The 20,311-nt window shown below is 37.7% G+C and overlaps 1 pseudogene; it reads right to left on the bottom strand.

The window, feature by feature from the left end:
• Positions 1–1,699: 1,699 nt before the first annotated feature.
• Positions 1,700–18,987, bottom strand: LOC118586233 (annotated as a pseudogene).
• Between the last annotated feature and the right edge of the window lie 1,324 nt (positions 18,988–20,311).

The raw sequence follows: 20,311 nt of genomic DNA, 5'->3' as shown, positions 1-20,311 counted from the left end.
TTGAGGACCAATTACAGGCTAAAGCTCCTCATGATAAGATGCCTTACAACCTGAAACATAAAGCACAAAGACAAAGTTGTGATCCTGGATAGCAGGCAGACTATTCTTGGAAATAAAGAGAAGTACTAATGAGACAGCATGAACTGGAGATACAATCAACTTCATAGTCTCTCAGGTTAGATCAGAAGATAAATCTAGACTTGTCTGTTAGGGAAAGTTACCACATAAATCCAGTTTTTAATTACATTTCTAGGTCATCATTGCTTACTGGAGAGCATGCTGAACTGGTAATTAAATTTACTTTTTTTACATTAAAAATATTTCAAGAATACCCAGTGAATAACTGAATTTGATTTTTAAAAAAATCTCAGTATATACTGTTCATCAGAGAGAATATGGATACAGGTATGCTTTGGAGCACTGTTGAAGTCTTGCTGATAAAGTTCCCCAAAGGGGCAGGCATACACTCTAATGAAAATTTTTTTGTCTTTTTTAAATTATATTTGTGTTTCAATTTCACACATCAGCCATGGGTTCCCCCTGTCCTCTCCCCTCCCGCCCCCATTCCCACCTTTCCCCCATCCTCTCCCCTCCATTCCCATCTCCTCCAGGGCCAAGACTCCCCTGGGAATTCAATTCAACCTAGTGGATTCAGTACAGGCAGGTCCAGTCCCCTCCTTCCAGGGTAAGCAAAGTGTCCCCTTGTAAGCCCAAGGTTCCAAACAGCCAGCTCATGCACCAAGGACAGATCCTGGTCCCACAGCCTGGATGCCTCCCAAACAGTTCAAGCCATTCAATGGTCTCACTTATCCAGAGGGCCTGATCCAGCTGGGGACTCCACAGCCTTTGGTTCACAATTCATGTGCTTACATTCGTTTGGGCATTTGTCCCTGTGGTACCTCCAATCTTGGTCTCAACAATTCATGCTCTTACAGTTGCTCCTCTTTCTCGACAATTGGACACCTGGAGCTCCACCTGGGGCCTGGCTATGGATCTCTGCATCCACTTCCATCAGTTATTGGATGAGAGTTCCAGCACGACTGTTAGGGTGTTTGGCCATCTGATCACCACACTAGGTCAGATCAGGCTTTCTCTCAACCATTTCCAGCTGTCTACAGAGGATGTATCATTGTGGATTTTGGGGGACCTCTCCAGCACTCTGCCTATTCCTGTTCTCATGTGGTCTTCATTTATCATGGTCTGTTATTCCTTTTTCTCCCTTTCTGTTCTTGATCCAGCTGGGATCTCCTGCTCCCCTAAGCTTTCTTTCCCTCAAAACTTGCCCTTCATAACTCCCACTGTCATCCAGGTTGTTCATGTAGATCTCATCCATTTCTCTGTCATTGGGTGATCCTTTGTCTTTTCTAGGGTCCCGTTAAAACAAAGATGACTAGACTGCTACACAACTCCAGGGAGGCTACCTAATGAAGATATTTAAAGAGTGGAAGATTTGAAAACTGAATGTGACTAAATTTTCTGTGGACTCTTATGCCTTGAAGACTGATTAGACCCAAAACTGCACACCCCACCCACAAGGAAGGCCTGGTTTTTTATAAGTGTGTAATATCAATTATTGGAATCAAGGTCTTTGGAAAGGTCAAAAACTGTCTCTCATTAGGAAAGGTCCAACAGATAAAATGGAAACATTCTGGGAACTAGTCATGGAATTGTCAATACTACCTTTAGTTAGTGAAGGGCATTACACACCAACGTAACACTGCTGCAACTTACTAGGACTCTGGACATTGAGAGCTTCCTTTAAGGTAAGGGTCAGAGGGAACTTTCTCTGTTTACATGAAGAACCAGTAAAGTCATCCATATCCCGGGGCCAGACAGTGTTACCTCCTAATTTGTTTTTCTTGAGCCACTGAGTCTGTGCAAACAGAGGACATGAGTTACTTGGTTTCTGTGAGTCAGAAATGAGATCTCTGCATATCCAATGAACTGAACTTACCTTCATCTGGAAGGTCTTGACATTATCATGCCAACCCATTCTGTGCCCCTAAAAGCATAGGGTATTTCCTGAGGGGGCATTCCATATCTCAGTGGCTCCATTAATCAGGAAGCTGCAAATCTTCAAATATTCAACAGATTCAAATATTTAAATATCAATAGAAAGAAAGAAAAATAGGATATACTTTGTTTTTATCCCTTTCTATTTTTGTGGGGTTTAACCTCATATTCTTATAAGTTTTATTTGTCTCACAGAAAATTGAGACAATGTTAACTTTTACTTCTGCTAGGCCTGACATATGTACAGATCTTTGCCCACACTATGTAAATTATTTACAATGAAGGTGGTTCTCCAACTCATATTATATATTTTCACATTCTGATATAATCTCAATCTGTACCTAAGACAGTCTTCAAACTGTTAATTCTCCTGTTCTATCTTCCTGCAAGTTGAGATTCTAAGTTTGAGGAATCAGGGATCACAATGATAGTCACAGTGTATACTTACAGTATATATATATATATACTACTGAAACTGAACCCAAGAGTAAGCTTATCAAACAAAGCTAGACCACAAAGGAATTGTAAAGATACAGATATTTTTATATAAAGATATGTTGGTCATATTTTTGCAGTATAATTTCAATATCCACCAAATTTCTACATGGTATGATAGGTAATTATGTCATATATCTATAGATTTATTATTAGACTTAGAGTATTATTTAGGTTCTCAACATGTGGCTTAAGACCTATATATTGGTGGTTGGGGATTTAGCTCAGTGGTAGAGCACTTGCCTGGCAAGCACAAGGCCTGGGGTTCGATCCTCAGCTCAAAAAAAAAAAAAGAAAGAAAGAAAGACCTATATATTGGTCACATATCAGATATTTACATTATGATTCATAACAGTAACAAAATACAGTTATTAAATAGCAACAAAGTAAATTTTTGGTCGTGGGTCACCACAACATAAGGAACTACTTTAAAAGATCACAGCATTAGAAAGGTTAAGTACCACTGATATGAAGGAATCTTGTATATCCTAAAGTACTATCTATAAATTATTAATTAAGAAATATAATAAAAATAAAGAATTTGGAGTGGTCATTCAGCTTAGGTCATGAAGGCACTGCACATAAGGAACATTCATTTTCAGCAGATTTTAGTGGCCAGATTAAAGAACTGGGCCTGCAGTCCATTGACCATTCTCCAACAATCTACTGACCTCATAGTAGATCCATAGTCCTGTTTCCTCTATGTACTTCCCTGGTTGTCCAGCACTAATGGTATGGGTGTGAATTCCATGCTCAGAGTGGTTACTAAGGGTGAAGGTTTGTCCATATGTGGGGAATGCACCAGAGCTTCAGCCCCATGGTTCTTCCAGTAGGTCATGATACAGTCCTGCAGTAGCAGAAGGTTAGCTGTAGGGTCAAAGCAGCTCGTGATCTGTGCTTACTTAGGTTAGTTCCCTGTTCTGACAGCTCAAATTGTGTGATGGTTATTAAAATTTAATTAGATCTATTTTTCTTTTTTTCAAGAAGTATGAATATCTGAATTTTATTAATCAAATACATATATTAAAGAGAGAAAGTATATGACATAGACACATTCTCAGTAAATGTACAAAGATAAGAGTGAATTTTATTGTCTTTACATTAAGAGTGCAATTATTTGTTAAATGGAAAAAGAATTCTGGACAATAAGGTTTCATAGATTAGTTTGTTCCAGAGTAAGTTGGGTCTTGTAGGCAGCCAATTAAGTTTGAACTTGATATGACAACATTTACTGAAAAAAAATTAGAGCACTGTTGGATACTGAAGCTTTTTTGTGAATGAAATAGATGGTATGAAATTGCTATGTAATGTTTGTTTAAAAAGTGAGTATTATTGGATGGCCAAACACCCAAATTGTGGTGCTAGAAATATCATCCAATGACTGATGGAAGTGGATGCAGAGATCCATAGCCAGGCCCCCAGGTGGAGCTCCTGGAGTCCAACTGGTGAGAAAGAGGAGGGATTGTATGAATGAGAATTGTTGAGACCAAGATTGTAAAATCACAGGGACAAATAGTCAAACTAGTGGAAACACATGAACTATGAACCAATAGCTGAGGATCCTCCAACTGGATCAGGCCCTCTGGATAAGTGATACAATTGAATAGCATGAACTGTTTGGGACCCAGACCTGTCCTTAGTGCATGAGCTGGCTATTTGGAACCTGGGGCCTATGCAGGGACAATTTGCTCAGCCTGGAGGAGGGGACTGGACCTGCCTGGACTGAATCTACCAGGCTGAACTGAATCCCCAAGGGAGTCCTTGCCCTGGAGGAGATAGGAATGGGGGGGGGTGGACTAGGGGAGGGTGGGGGGAGGGGGAAAGGAGAATCTGTGACTGATATGTAAAATTGAATCAAATTATAAAAAATAAAATAAAATGAGGAGGGTATTACTGTTGTTCTACAAAATTTCATGCAAACAAATGCATCACTTTTAAATTTTTTGTTGTGTTTCTATCAGGATATACTTTAGCTGATAACATAAAGAAGTCTTTGTTTTTTAAATATATTGCTGACTTATTTTTTGAGATCAACTAAAAAGCTTAAGAAGACTGCATAAGCTCAGCTAGTGTTGTTTTGTGCTTGAATCTCCAAAGATATTAGCCACTTCTCATTTCATTTGAATGTCCAGGTCTTACCACATTGAGGCTGCCACTAATGCCCTTGTCATTTGGATCTTTGAAGAGGGGTCTATTTTCTTCTGTATAGCCATCCGTGTAGCTATGGAGATCATATGTCATGACCTGAATGTAATCAAGGGACCTGTAAATGGAAAAAAAAAGAAACTCTTAAGAATCACTGTTTTGGGGGGTCAAATTCCTGAAATCCCTTCCATGTACCATTCTCCCACTCCATCAAGATTTTAAACTGCCTGCATCATCTATTCTTCTTTTCTCATTTCATTCTATCTATAAGGAAAGGCCCTGGAAAATCCTATGTTGAAAGTTACATTCTTCTACACAAGTAAAAATTAATCCAGGAGAAGTAAAGAAAGCTACAGAGGAATTGAAAGAGTTTTGGTTTCTATGCGTTGTTTTTTTTTTTTTTTTTTTTTTTTTTTGTCATAGTAGAGACTTGGGGGAGGAAAGTGTGGAGAGTGGCTTAGAAAAAATAAAGATTATAGAAAGAATACATGTGTCAATCTGCAAATTTGTAAGCTAACTGAAAATAAAATACACAAAAAGGAGTTTGAGCAGAAACACCTGGAATGGATAGAAAATTCTCTTCAAGGATCCCTAGTTTATTAAATGAATGAATCTGTGTAAGGTATGGGAGACCTCCCTGCTGTGGATATCACTCTGTATAAATAAAGTGCTGCTTGGCCAGTAGCCAGGCAGGAAGGATAGGGTAGGTGGGACAAGGAAGAGGAGAAGGCTGGGAACAGAAAGGCTGGGAGGGACACTGCCAGCCGCTGCCATGAGAAGCAACATATAAAGACACCGGTAAGCCACAAGCCATGTGGCAAAGTATAGACTAACAGAAATGGGCTAAATATAAGAGTAAGAGCTAGACAATGGTAGGCCTGAGCTAATGGCCAAGCAGTTTAAATAATATAAATGTCTGTATGATTATTTTATATGTGGGTTATGGGACCGCCGGAGCTTGGTGGAACCTGGAGAGAAGCTCTCCAACTACAAATGGCGCCCAACGTGTTGGCAAGAATTTCCACCTAAAACCTAAGAAAAAAGATTCTAAAATGGAGCTAAAAACAGCTTCCTAGTTGTCTTTCTCAAGTTAGCAGCAGCCTGCCGGTTTGAGCTACTATGGCAGGTTCCTGGCTTGTGCGTATGACCTACAGTGTGGTGGGAATGAGGAATCTACAAGTGACACTTTACTCTGCTGAGTGGTGGATTTAGCCTTTGCGAGCTAAAAAAACAAAAAACAAAAAACAAAAAACAAAACAAACAAACAAACATTTTCTGGGCTACGCGATGCTTTGATAGAACTGCTTCTGATAGTTGATGGTACACATAGCTCCAGACCCAGAGCTGGCGGTAAACTGTACCACTGCCAAGTTGGGAAGCTGAGGTGGGTGGAGCCAGCAGCCACAGAGGTGTTTCAGTCTTACAAAGATGGATATTACACAGAGAATCTGGTTTATGTTGTCTTTGGGATTTTTAACTGCAAAAAAAAGATTTGATCGTAAAAGCTGTTGAGTTAAACAAATATGTAAATTTTAAAGGTACCTTGACTTCAAAATTTGGATATAAGGATACCTTGCTTTGGAAAGGAGTCTCTGCTTTTGTTTCCACAGAAAGCCAGAGGGGCTATGGATTTGTTCCAGATTAAGATACATCAGGTTTGATCAGCCAAGACCACCTGAAAGGTCTCTGATGACACCATGGCTCAGATGATCTGACATCCAGAATGGTTTCAAGGCAACTGGCTCAGAAGTTTACCCTCACGGACTACTCCATAATCCTAAAATTTTCTTTATGTCCCCATAAGATACAGTGCCCCCCTCCAGCAGGAAGTAGTAAGAAAAGCTACTCCCAAATTCCCAGCTGGCTTTGGAGATAGAATTGGCTCACTCCTTTTCTAAACCCAAATACATTGTTAAAAGAAAAGGTTAAGTAGCTTCTTGTGTCCCAAATCAGAAGAGCCCTCTGGTATGAGACAGAAAAAAACCACTATTTTATTTAAAACAGGTTGATTATAAATGCAATCTCTTTCTAAAGAAGAAAAGGGGATATGATATAGATATAACAGGATAAAAGGGTAGATTAAGAAACTTACTTCTAAAGAGCAACAACCCATTTAAAATGTTTTACATTGATATAGATTTTGGTCTATTGATACAAACTTAAAGTTAATTTTGTTATACTGTGTGTATATTTCTACTCGTGTTTAAGGTATTATGTTTGTATAGCTCATTTTAAATTGAAATGGATAATTAAAAATAGATTAATAATTAGTCATCTATGATAATCATACTCATAGCCATGTTAGTTAAGTCTTCTAGATATACATAGAAATATTTCAGATACATAGGTAATCTTCAAATACTTCAAAGACCTACAGAATATGGCATTTAAAATACTTAAAATTTAGACTTTCTGGACAGTGAGACATGTCTGCTCCTGGCAGCACTGATTTACTTCAGAGAGGAGGATGGGCATTAAAGACACTTCATATCTTATCTTCACCTTGGCAAAAATAGCCATTTTGGCAAGAAACTGTTCTTGCCTGGACTGCTTGATCGACTGGACATACAAGACCCATAGAAAGGTGACCACTAAACTTTGCTTGACAAAATGGTCCTTCAGGTTCCTGCTTCGCAGAGGAAACTGCCAGACATTCTACAGGACACTGAGAGAAGTGACCAAGAGACTCTAACCCTGTGGGCTGAAGACAAATGCCCCAACTTTACAAAGGAACATTAGGTGACTGTCCAGGCTGCCAGCTGTCTCTGTCTACCCTGCAAGACTCCCGAAAAATGCTTGCATCCTTCTCCCGGTTCTCAGGTAATATTATATCCTTCTGAGGTCTTTGATGTGGTTGAAGCCTAGATAGTTATAATTTCCTCAGTTATGATAAAAGATAAGTTAGATATAAAACCTTAAACTCACAAATATAAGATAGATAGGATATTTTCTTTAATATTATAACTGTAATACTTGCTTGATAATTGTTTTGTTATCTGTAATTTACTACGTGAAAGTTAACCTTCCTTTTTTAACAGAAAAGAAAAGAGGAAGTGCTGTGGATATCACTCTGTATAAATAAAATGCTGATTGGCCAGTAGCCAGGCAGGAAATATAGGTGGGACAAGCAGAGAAGAGAATTGTGGGAGGTAGAAGGCTGGGGAGGAGGAGACACTGCCAGCCGCTGCCATGAGAAGCAACATGTAAAGACACCGGTAAGCCACAAGCCATGTGGCAAAGTATAGACTAAAAGAAATGGGTTAATTTAAGAGTAAGAGCTAGACAATGGTAGGCCTGAGCTAATGGCCAAGCAGTTTAAATAATATAAATGTCTGTATGATTATTTTATACGTGGGTTATGGGACCGCGGGAGCTTTGTGCAACCTGGAGGGAAGCTCTCCAACTACACCTCCCTACATGTTTTTGGCCATGCAGGCATCAGAGACACCTAAAACAACCCATCATGATGCAATTTGTCTTTTATGTTCACTGGAACAGAATGCTAACATCTGATTGTTGACTAGGACACACATTAATTTGAGACATAGAGGAATAAACCTGACAATGAAAATGAAAACTTTTCCTGTTGGCAAGTCTACATCATGTCAAAAAGTGTTATGCAATCTAGTGGAGGAGAAAATACAATAATTTATTGAGTGCAAGACCCTGCATGTTAGAAAAATGCCCTGCTTGGCACGTTGTGCATTAAAGACATGATGATTATGGATATAACAACTTTTACAAGTAAGATGCCTGGTAATGGATCTCATGCCTGCTACTATAAATTTGGACAAAAGTACAAACCCAGTGAACTCACCAAATCAAGAGGGTGTCAAAATTTTTGTTTTGCATTAGGGTCATGCTGTCAAACTCTATTTTAAATATTCATGTTTATATCCATGGTGTTCTCAAAGTGTTTCAGAGAATGAAACACTTTCTTTAGCACATAGTGATTAATGCAGACACTCATTATTATTTAAAGTACAGAAACCAAGTAACTGTGAATCCTCAGCTGTGAAACATATATATGTATCAGAACCCCTCAACTTGAAGGCTCCATGAATACAATAGATAAGCAGGGCAAAGACATTATATGCTGGTTGTTATTAGGGAAGAAGACTGTGAAACACTGACTTCTAGTCGAGATTTGGCTGTTGCACATATTAACTCTCAGTAGCTGTGGTTACCTGCACAAGACCTACCAAAATCAAGTCATCCAAAATTAAAACAGTGCCTATTCCATGAAACAAACTTGGGGAAGAAGCTACTGAAGATTTAAAGGCTGCTGAGAAGAACAAATTCAAACTCCCTTGGGAATATTACCACAATAATGTGTGTGTGAAACTATGGATAACTCCACAACCATGCACATAAGGGCAAAACTGATTGGATTAGGGTATTATTAAGGACATAAAAACTCAAAATAAAAAATATGGAACTCAGTGGGAGAAAATGAGGCATGAGGAGAATTTGGAGAGAGGCATTGGTGAATAAATTTAATCAAAATACATTACATAAATGTATAAAATATTTAAAGATTAAATGAAAACATTTAAAATTTCACACCCAATTCATTCTGAGTGCTGTTTTTCTTGCCAATGTGGGAAAAAAAACAAACAACAACAAAACAACAACAACAACAACAACAACAAAAAACACCTTTATAAGGCCTTAAGTCAGAGCCCTAGAGCAGCAAGAAAGAAAAGAAATAAGTGTGTTCTGTGTAAACACACACAAAATTGTTAATATTTGTCTCCACTTACTGTGACAGTTCAGGGATGTTATAGCCAGACTCAATGACAGAGACAATACCACCACCTGTGGAAGTGAGTAACAGCCTGGTCTCGTGTTCATCTAAGGGTTCATTCTTAAAAGCTTCATGCATTTCCTATAAAAAATGTTATGTGTTATTATTTCAAGTTTTTAAGTTTTTTAAAAAATATAATAAACATAATTCGGTTGAATAGTATACAAAATATAACAAGATGTTTATTCAAGTGATAACAAGATGTTTATTCAAGTGATAACAAGATGTTTATTCAAGTGATAACAAGATGTTTATTCACATGAAGTGCTCTATGCCATTTGAGACTTCATTTCAGAATCAGGAGAAGCATGAAGAATACTAAGAAAGACAAGAACCACTTGGTTTTTTTTTTTCATATTTGACTGCTAGCTTTGAAAGTTTAGACATGTGTGTTTCATTTGAAATACCCAGAGGCTAGGCAAATAGTAAAAATAAAAGTCCACGGAGAAAAGAGTTTCAAAAGATGCGATAAAATACAATGATATAAAGCAGGATATGGTAATAATGGAACAAGAAAGGTTAAATGGGGTAAAGAATGGGAAAACAGGGTAGATGATGGACCATGAGGAGAGATAATGACACTAAATGCTGATGAAAATGCCAAATAAAAACATACTGTAGAATCTTTCTAAAGTACATACATATTAAAAAAACAGTTTAGAAATTACCCCACAGTGAGGAAATGATGACTTTCCAAAACATTATAGGCTATTGAACAGAAAACCCCAGTGCCTGGTAGGGCCTAACTTTTGTCAGGTGGCTTGTCAATGGAGTCACAGAAACCCACAACCCAAATATTATTGTCATTGTTCTTTGTCTTAATTGCCAATCATTGCAAAATGAAATTTTGCCAATGAAGATTGAGAGAAGCACTAATTTATGGGTATTTAGGGGAATAATAGCATCCAGTTCTTCACTAGGGCCTTGACCTAGTCAGCTCCTATTTTGACCCTTTTAATGGTCAAAAGCACAAGTTATATCTCATAGAGCAGTCCTTAAATCTGATCAGAAAGTGGTTGGTGACTCCTATAACATTTCTGCCACAATTGCACAAGTATATCTTGTGAAGCCAGTCATTATTGTAATTTATAGAGTTTCTAGCAGGGTAAGATGGTCAGTTAATTCTCCCATTCTTGCTGTGTGAATATAACCTTTCATTACCACAGGAGCTACCCAGTAGGGAGGATAACAAAGAGCAATGACAATAATGTAATTTCAAGTTTATTTCAGTTCTTTTCACAGGAAATGTATATAGACTTAAATTTATTTCAATACACATTTTTGTATTTTACATTAATTTATTATGCATTATTACATCAACAAATTCAGGAGATTAGATGCTGTGATATTACTAAGTATATGGCTTCCTAAAATATGCATAGCTTATTTAAAAATATCAACACATCTAACATCTAGTAACTTGTAGTGGTCAGTAGAGAGTCTCCAAAGTTTGGTCAGAGCTGCTCTTTTCAGTTCTCTGGAAATGTCTTTCAGCAGTTCCCTGCATCCCCTTGCAGTGTTGTGGAGAGTGCTGCCATTGCTGACTGAATGAATTAGCTTAGAGACTGAAAAGCCTGTCTAATGATATGTTGAACTGATGAGCTGGAAGGCTGGTAAGAACTGTGTAACAGGTCAAGTTCTTGGCGGTTGTAATCTGCCTAGATTCTATGTGACTCTGTTCTTATCTTCAATACTCAGGTTTCTCTCATTATTGTTTTTGGGTGTTCTAGAAACTGTTTCTGAAGTACTTTTCCAGAATTTGCATTGTAGAAAATGGGTCAAATGATAAGGTCACTTTACTGGTGAAAGAAGCAAACGAAGAAAAGTGTTTTAGCTGTCTCCAAATATTAAGTGCATAAAATGCAGCATGATTGCTTTTATTTTGTCCTGTTGAAGAGAAATCACCTAGAAACAATGGCTGAAAATTGTAAATTTTGCCCAGAAATTTGTTTCATATTGTTATTTATGCCATAGCTATCCCATAGAAGCTACTTGTCATTTAATTGGTACAGAACATTGAATCTCTTCAGAGGTTGGGAAAATATCTGGTGGTGAGAGTATTATTGTAAAGAATCTGTTGTTGAGTTAGCTATGTAGATCAGTGGTAGAATAATCTGTCAAAAATTAAACACACAAATAAAGTTCTTTTCTTTTTTATACAAGTATTATAGAAATGACTACATTTTAAAAACCTTCTCCAATCTTTGGTTTTTATTCTTCTGGTTTTTGCTTGATGATCATCACCCTTCCCTACAACTTCAGGTTCTACATCATGAAATCTATTATCAGCATTCTTTCAGTGTATGTTTTCATGCACATACTTCACATTCACTATGATCATAAGTAAAAGAGGAAGTTCCTGCTACTAAATCAACTGTTATTATAATTTACTCTCAAAAAATAAATGTATTCTGATATCATTCTCTATGTCTGAAGAGTTACACACACATTTGAGTTTCTTTTGTACCCTATTGACCCCACTCATGCCCACTACCACAATGCACTTCAGTTGTTTCCCAGGTTATAGAGGAGAACAATTTAAAGCAAAAGATTCTGATTTATTTTCACCTTTAGTCTGTACTCATTAACTATCATCAAGTATACCATATTCCGTTACAGTAAATATTCTGATGTAATTGTTATGAGGTTTGAACTCTGTAAGGAAACAAAACTGGCAGATATGATACTGTTATCTGAGTGACTCTGGCAAATTTACTAAAGCCCTTTCCTTATAGTAGTTATTTTTCCATATCAAAAAGACCATAATTACTCTGTAATTCACATCATAGACAACATATGAAGATACATTGTTATTCTACACCTGCATATAGTGTAGTGTCCCACATGCTTGTGGAGTCAATGAATGATATTTCAGGGCCTATGCAATGCTAAGAATCTATAATTATAAATTCTAGTTTGGTGTGCTCTAAAAGAACCCAATTCTCCTTGGAAAGGAGAGACTTTGTATCTTATAGGACTAAAGGCATCTCCTGATTTCCCCACCTTCACCAGGAGAGTAAAGAGATACATGTCCTTAGGTGGGCTTCCACCAGACCCAGGGTACTACCAGTCCAAATTCAGCCCATCAAAACTGTGTTGGCACAGAAATTTCATGACTGATGTGTAGTGGATAGCCATCCCAGCATTGGCCTGGAAGTTCCAACCCCCATTGAGGCTTCGATAATAGTCAAGCCCACAAGGCAGGGTGGAGGAGAAAGCGGGAGACCAAGGATCAGGAAGAGGTCTCATGCTTGGTTCCCAGACCCTGGATGCTGGAGGTAGACCGAGCAGAGTTCTCCAGAGAACACTGCCGGAATACACTATACCTTTGCCAGACCCTGCAACCTACCCCTTCATTTGTAAGTTAGCCCACAAAATAAACCTCCCTTTTTTTTAACTACATGGAGTGGCCTTAATAATTTCACCAATACTGATGTAATGAAAGTCTGACGGTTCTCAGAAGTAGACACCATGATACTGAACCTGAGGGAGACCAAAGGAAGATGAACAAAGATTTGTGTGAAATTACCACATTGGAATGAGACAGTTCACAGCTAATTTCAAAATCTGTGTTGTTCTCCAAGGCTCCCTGGCCTGTTTCCACTTCAGCATTTCCTTTGTTTTGTTAATCCCACCATAACTACTATTACATCACCATTTCATTTTAATAGCTTTCCTTTCTAACTAATCAATCATATACTGTCCACAGATATATTCTGGTTCATATTACCTCAAAGCATACATCCTTTGTATAAGAGTTTTCAATTCAGTTCCTAAAATGGTGAAAAGAAGCAGTACATGACACTCCTCTGACCTGGATGATTTTAACTACTTAAAAAAACAGCTCTTTGTAGTAGGTAACTCAGAGGTTGGTATCCCAGAATACCCAAATGAATTTGAACTTGTGAAAGCCACATGTGCACTTGTGAAGAGTGCATTCTGTTTAATTAGAGCTTCTAGTGAAATAAATTAGGACTTAACCTATTTACCCAATGGATATTCTTAATACCTTTCTGCAAATGAGAAGTAATGGAATGAGATTGTGTTGTCACACTAGCCAAGAGCAATAAACTGTATGTACAGAACTTACCTGCTAGATGGAAACTTCTTGCCTCCAATGGCCAGGAGATTTTTCAGCTCCATGTTCCTTAAAAAGAGCAGTAAAAGAGAAATATAAAAACTTTTGACTTCCTTTATATATAATAGCAGTGTGATTTCTACATTTCTCATATTATTTAGTACTGTGGTGTCATGAAAAAGAACCCACCCTAGTATAATTTTCCATTACTTATGAAATTTTTATACTAAAAATTTTTGTTATAATTGTAGTGCAAGTTCTTTGAAGTAACGTTCTCTACACAAGTTTTCTATGTAACCTAACCCTAACCCTAAACACTAACACTAACATAACACTAACCTTAACCGTAAGCATAACTCTATTGGCACTGTGTTAGTTACTAACTGCATTTCTATGTCAATAACTTAGAACCACAGTTATGTCACAGTTAGCTCAAATTATTCCTGATCACATAAAATGACAAATTCTTTTAGCTTTACTAACTTCTCAACCTCCATATGTGAATACAAATCATTTCTTGTGAAAATGCACATCTTCATGGGGATAGTTGTTTTGAGACATTAGCTTCCAAAAAGTATGATTGACAGTTGTTTGAAAACATTAGAGTTATAGGCTTCCTATCCCTTGCTCAGAGATTCAGATACTGTAATCTGGCATCAGACCTGGTGTTGCTTTCAGTGTCTGGTTTAGTTTGATGCAGGAAAGTGAAAGGAAAAAATTCAAGGAAATTTCTTAAGATGAACATATGCTCAGTTGAGAATCATAGCTTAGATTATTCAATCCCAAGGAAAGTGTCATTACTGAAGGTAGAATTGACCTGAGTTTTCCTCATCTTAGTTATGGCTAAAGTAAAAAGTGTCATTGTAAAACATGAGAACTTGGCTTATTAAGGAAAGAAAAACTGTAACAGAATAAATCAAAATTTTTAATTTTGGGATTTATAATATCCTTTAGGTCCTATTTCCTGAAGTAGAAAGCTAAGATCTCTTTTTCCCTTTTAAAAAATCCCTACAGTGCAAAAGCAATCCTCAAGACAGAAAAAGACACTCATCCCATAGAATGTCATAATGATCACATCAGGATTTGTAAAAGACTGTATGCTTCCTTACAATTGACATGTGGATTCCAGGCAATAAATGGCAGCATCCTGCAGCAAGAGGTTGATAGAAAATCAATCTTCTCTATAGGCCACTCAAGAAGTTGTTTCCCAGTCTCACAACATTGATAAAAATCAACTAACAGTGGAATGGGTATATAAACATAAGGTCTCAATCTATCAAATTCTTCTAAGAAAATGATGAAATATCCATTGGAGTCATTTGTGTAGTGTCATTATTTGAAAATATTCCTGAACTTATAGACTACTATTGAAAAGTGAAGAAAGGGGTGTGTTTTTTCTATGAATCAGGGGAAAAAGAGAAATCAATTGCATAGAGAGATTTATATATTAGACTGAGTGGGAATATATACTTTAAATTATACAATGTTAAGGAATTAATTTGAATATATGTAGTAGGAATGGAAGAAAATGGAAATCAAGAAATAAATCATCCTTGAAAAAGTGGACAAAGCCCTGAGGTAGACATTTCACAAAAGATGAAACCTAACAGGTGAAAGAAAATCACCCTAGCACATTTCTAGGAGAGATATTTAAATTACAATCACATTGAGGTAATGTTTCATGTCTATCACAATGGGTATAGTAAAGATTACAATATTCAATTTTCTCAGGGGTGTGAATAAAGAAAACACTTGTACACCATTGGTGGAAATATAGCTGACTACAGTCACATAAGAACTTGTACAGCCACTCTGGAACTCAGTATGGCAGTTTCTCAGAAAACTGAGAATAATTCTTTCTCAAGACCCAGTTATACCACTCTTGGGCATATACCCAAGGAATTCTCAATCTTACCACAAGGACACATGATCAACTATGTTCATATCAGCATTATTTATAATAACAAGAACCTGGAAACAACCTAGATGCTCCTCACCTGAAGAATGGATAAAGAAAATGTAGCACATATACACAATGGAGTACTACTCAGCAGTAAAAAACAATGATATCATGAAATTTGCAGGCAAATGGATGGATCTAGAAAATATCATCTTGAGTGAGGTAACCCAGACTCAGAAGGACAAAACATAATATGTACTCACTCATAAGTGGATACTAAATGGGAGGGAAGGGATGGCCACACTGCAACCCACAGCTCCAGAGAGGCTAGCTAACAGGAAAAGACCCTAGGAGGGACACATGGATGACCCTGTGAAGGAGAAGTAGATGAGATCTACGTGAGTTGACTGGGTATGGGGGGTAGCCAAGGGTGAGGAGTGGGGGATGAGAACATAGGGAAATGGGAGGGTCAAGCTGGAACAGGGATAGAGTGGGAGGGCAGGGAGGGAGATACCATGATAGATAAGGGTATCATGGAAATAGGAAGAGGCAGAGTACTGGAGAGGACCTCAGGAATCCACAAGGTTGACTCCACCTGGGTCTGCTGTCAGTGGTCCAGAAGGTGCCTGGACCAGTCTACACTGGTGGCCAGCCTAGCAAATAACCTAGCTGTCATCATAGAGCCTTTGTCCAGTGACAGATGGAGGCAGATACAGAGATCCATAGCCAGGCACCAGGATGAGATCCAGAAATCCAATTGATGAGAGAGAGGACAGATAGTACAGGCAAGGGACGTTGAGATCATGATGGGAGGACGTGCAGAGATGACTGGCCACACTAGTGGAAGCCCATGAACTGTGGAGCCCCCATGGGACTGGACTAGGCCCTCTGGACACAGAAGATGGTTGTTTGGCTTGAACTGTTTGGGGGGGGGGCACGCAGGGGGATTGGGATCTGTCCCTGGTCTATGGGCAGGCTTCTGGAATCCAGTGCCTGTGGTATGATACTTTGCACAGCCTTGGTGCAGTGGGAAGGGGCTTGGTCCTTCCTAGGCTCAGTGTGCTGGGCTCTGCTGATCTCTGAGGTAGGCATTTCACAAAAGATGAAACCTAACAGGTGAAAGAAAATCACCCTAGCACATTTCTAGGAGAGATATTTAAATTACAACCACATTGAGGTAATGTCTCATGTCTATCACAATGGGTATAGTAAAGATTACAATATTCAATTTTCTCACGGGTGTGAATAAAGAAAACACTTGTACACCATTGGTGGAAATATAGCTGATTATAGTCATATAGGAAAGCATTGTAGGGATCCTTCAGAAAGATAAAATTGCCACATGACCCAGCAACCACTCTGCTTAGTTTATATCTAAAGTACGTGGAATCATTTTCTTCCTAAAGAATGAGAGCACTTGACAAGACAGTAGTATTATTTGCAAAACACAGTGAGGTATCACAGAAAGTATCTGGCACTAGATGAATGGACAATGCTATACATTAAACCTACAAAAGTCTTTGACCACAAAAAGAATGAAGGTTGCTTTTTGCAATTAAGTTTGTGGATCAGGTGGACATTTTATTATATGAAAAGGTGAAGGATAGACAAATAGAATATGGTCTGAGTACAAATGCTAACTAAAATATTCAGACACATAGAAGTGAAAGTAGAATGGCCATTCCTAAAACACAGTCAAAAATTAATGAAATATGAAGAATATGTACAAGGGCATTGAATAAGAAGAACTTTTACCATGTTAGGTAGAAGTAGGTGAGATAACATATACACTAATGGGGTCATTAGCCACTTTGTAATATAGGCAGGAATCAAAGGTTATATACAATAAAAGCAATCAGTCTGTCTCAGTTTAAAATTCAAGAAAAATACATTGGCAGATTGTCCTCTCAAGTACTTTGATTTGGAGCTACAATTAAAGAAGCATTAGGATGTGCCGACTATGGACACACATTTACCAAACCAGATATCTCTTACCTTGTCCTTCTCTTACCTGTTTTCAGATTATTTATGGCTTCATAGTCGTTCAAGTCCTCCAGGCTAATCAGAGTGATTTCATTGTTCTGCATCGTAGCATAGGAATAGATGATGTGAGTACAGAGGCAGGGGTCAATGTGATCAGGTTTGAATTTCCCAGGTAAGGCCAGTTCTTGACTTATATTAAATTAAGATTTTTTTTTTGTCAATAACTCACCCAACAGAGCTTTCAGCACAATGGCCAAACCTAGGGAGAGAAAAAACACATTTTTCTCTGAATCAGTTGCTAGAATCATAAGGATCAAATTCTCAGTTCATGTGGCCCATGTTACTAACTATATATCATTACATCCCCAAAGAAACATTATAGTTTTACAAGGTGTGGACCTTGGAGTCATGCTTTTCAAAATCATCTACACTTATTAGTAAAACCTGGTAGTGTCCTTCTGTTCCATCTTATGTGTCCTGATTGTTATGAAGTTTGAAATCTATTACCTCTGCCAGTGATACTGAATGAAATGACTCACAAGAATTTCTACTTAGTGAGCACCCACATTGCAGTCCCCAGAGCTGTAATATGGCAAGCCTTCCTCCAGCCAAGACACATCTCAAGTACATAATTTAATATCTTCTGGAGCCTTGCCATTATTTGGAAGCATCTGTTAAGAGCCCTTGATGGAGGAAATCAGATGTTTTGCTTCATATGACATTTTGAGCTACAAAGGAACAATTTAGGTTTGAGGATGTTTCCTCTTCGTTTGTGCTGTTTTGATCAATGAGTCAGGGTCTCACACTAGGTAGCCCTGGCTGGTGTTCTATTGCACAATATTCTGACTATGCCTTTTGAGTGCCGATATTTTGGGGTTAAATCATTATCATGTAACTAGAGCATCTCTACTGTGAATCTTTTACACACTGAGCTTGTCTTCACTTGAATAAGGTTCTGAAGCTGAGAAAAGTGTGTATAGAAACAGATTTAGTGCAGCTGGTAAATTGTGAACAACTTGGGTTAAAATACCTAAATCTAACTCCCAAATGATTGAATGTCTCTCCCTGTGACAATATAAGTCAGTAATGAGATAGGACAATGGAGGAGAGTTGTGAAATAATTCTGAAAAAAAAAGAAGAGCAAAGAAAACTTAGATAGCTCTATCTCAGAGTCTACTGATAGCCATCTATCAAAAAATTGATCTAGAACACTCATATGAAAATAAACTGATTATGAATTTCAGAATGGTGAAGTAAACAAGAGGTCAGGGCAATGAATGACTATTGAAAAAGAAGAACAAAAGAAGCATTGAATGAAGGGGAGACATCAGTGTCATGCCTGTGGTATCAGTGAAGGCAAAAGTATTCTCTCAACTATGGACTTATGAGAACCAGGAAAGACTGAATAAGGAAAGAAAAATTTCAATGACAAATGAAGAATGGTAAAGCCTAGCGTTGTAGTGTCAAAACTGCTTCCTTATCAGATCCTGTGAGGAAAGAATCAGGCAAGACTGAGGGTCTAGGTCTGATTATCAACTCACCTATAGCAAGAAGGAGCTTGGCCATTGTGTCTTCAGGATTGTTCCAACAGAGCTTCTGCTGACTTTTTATACACTCTGAGATAATGATTTTCAAAAGATTTTGCAAGTAGAAAGTTTTTTCCAGGAAGTCATTGTGGGTAATCTTTTAATCCATGGCTCCCTACTGCTGAATCAGCTTTAATATATCACCAGCACTTTTTAATCACCTGTTCAGTCAAAATTGTTATGTCTCCAAGAAGTGGGTTATACCATCACCTAGGCATCACACATCCAGCTAAGATTAACTTGTCAAGTCCCAGAGACTCAGCATTTCTTTGAATATTGGAATTAATACTATTGGGCATATTTCATACCTAAGCAAATCTCAATCTTATTGGAAAGTAAACAATATGATTGATTCCTTGAAATCCATTGCCCTTCCTTCATTTATTTCTTTGTGTCTTGATATCATTACCTATGGGAGATTCTCTGGTTATGGGCCACTTTCTGAACAATGTGCCAACTATTTTCTACAGGAAGACCTTCAAGTAAGATTATAATATAAACTTACCCAAGAATGTATGATCCCAATTGTAGCAGGAATCTTAAATGGTCTTATTAATAAAATCAAACCTGAGGCCAGTTATTGGGGTGAATGCTGGAAGATCAGAGAAGCAAAACAAGCCACAGCTACCTCACCTCACCAGTTTCTCAGCTGATCCTGTTTCCTCAGATTAGAAGCCTCTCAGTCCTCATCCAGATGAATCTCAGCTGAACTGCTGCTCCAAAGCCTAAAAGCTTAACCATCCAAATGCCTCTAGTTTCTAGTCCTCACACCTTATATACCTTTCTGTTTTCTATCATCACTCCCTGGGATTAAAGGCTCACTTTCTGGGATTAAATTCGTGAGTCTCCTTCATTTATTTCTTTGTGTCTTGAAATCACTACCTATGGGAGATTCTCTGGTTTTGAGCCACTTTCTGAACATTGTGTAAACTATTTTCTACAAGAAGACCTTCAAGTAAGATTATAATATAAACTTACCTAAGAATGTATGAGCCCAATCATGTTCCAGCTCACTTTCTCAGGTACTCTCTATTCTTCCATTCTGTCTCCTGACATACAGAGCGATGAAAGCAATTCCCACTTACTTCTACATAAAGATGTTAAAAAACCATTTTATAACACTATAAAGCCACATAAATATTTTCATAATTTTTTGTTTGGAATTCATTTTAATCACCATTTCTAAGCATTGTCTGTTACTAGCATGTAATTCATTAAATTTTGATTTCTGAAAAGTTATTTACTTACTACCTTCAAAAAAAGCCTTGCATGCCACTCTCCAAGCTCTCACACCAGCCTTTTGT

Source organism: Onychomys torridus, chromosome 6 (genome assembly GCF_903995425.1).
Source record: "Onychomys torridus chromosome 6, mOncTor1.1, whole genome shotgun sequence".
Lineage (NCBI taxonomy): Eukaryota > Metazoa > Chordata > Mammalia > Rodentia > Cricetidae > Onychomys > Onychomys torridus.
This window is presented reverse-complemented; position numbering and strand designations above follow the sequence as displayed.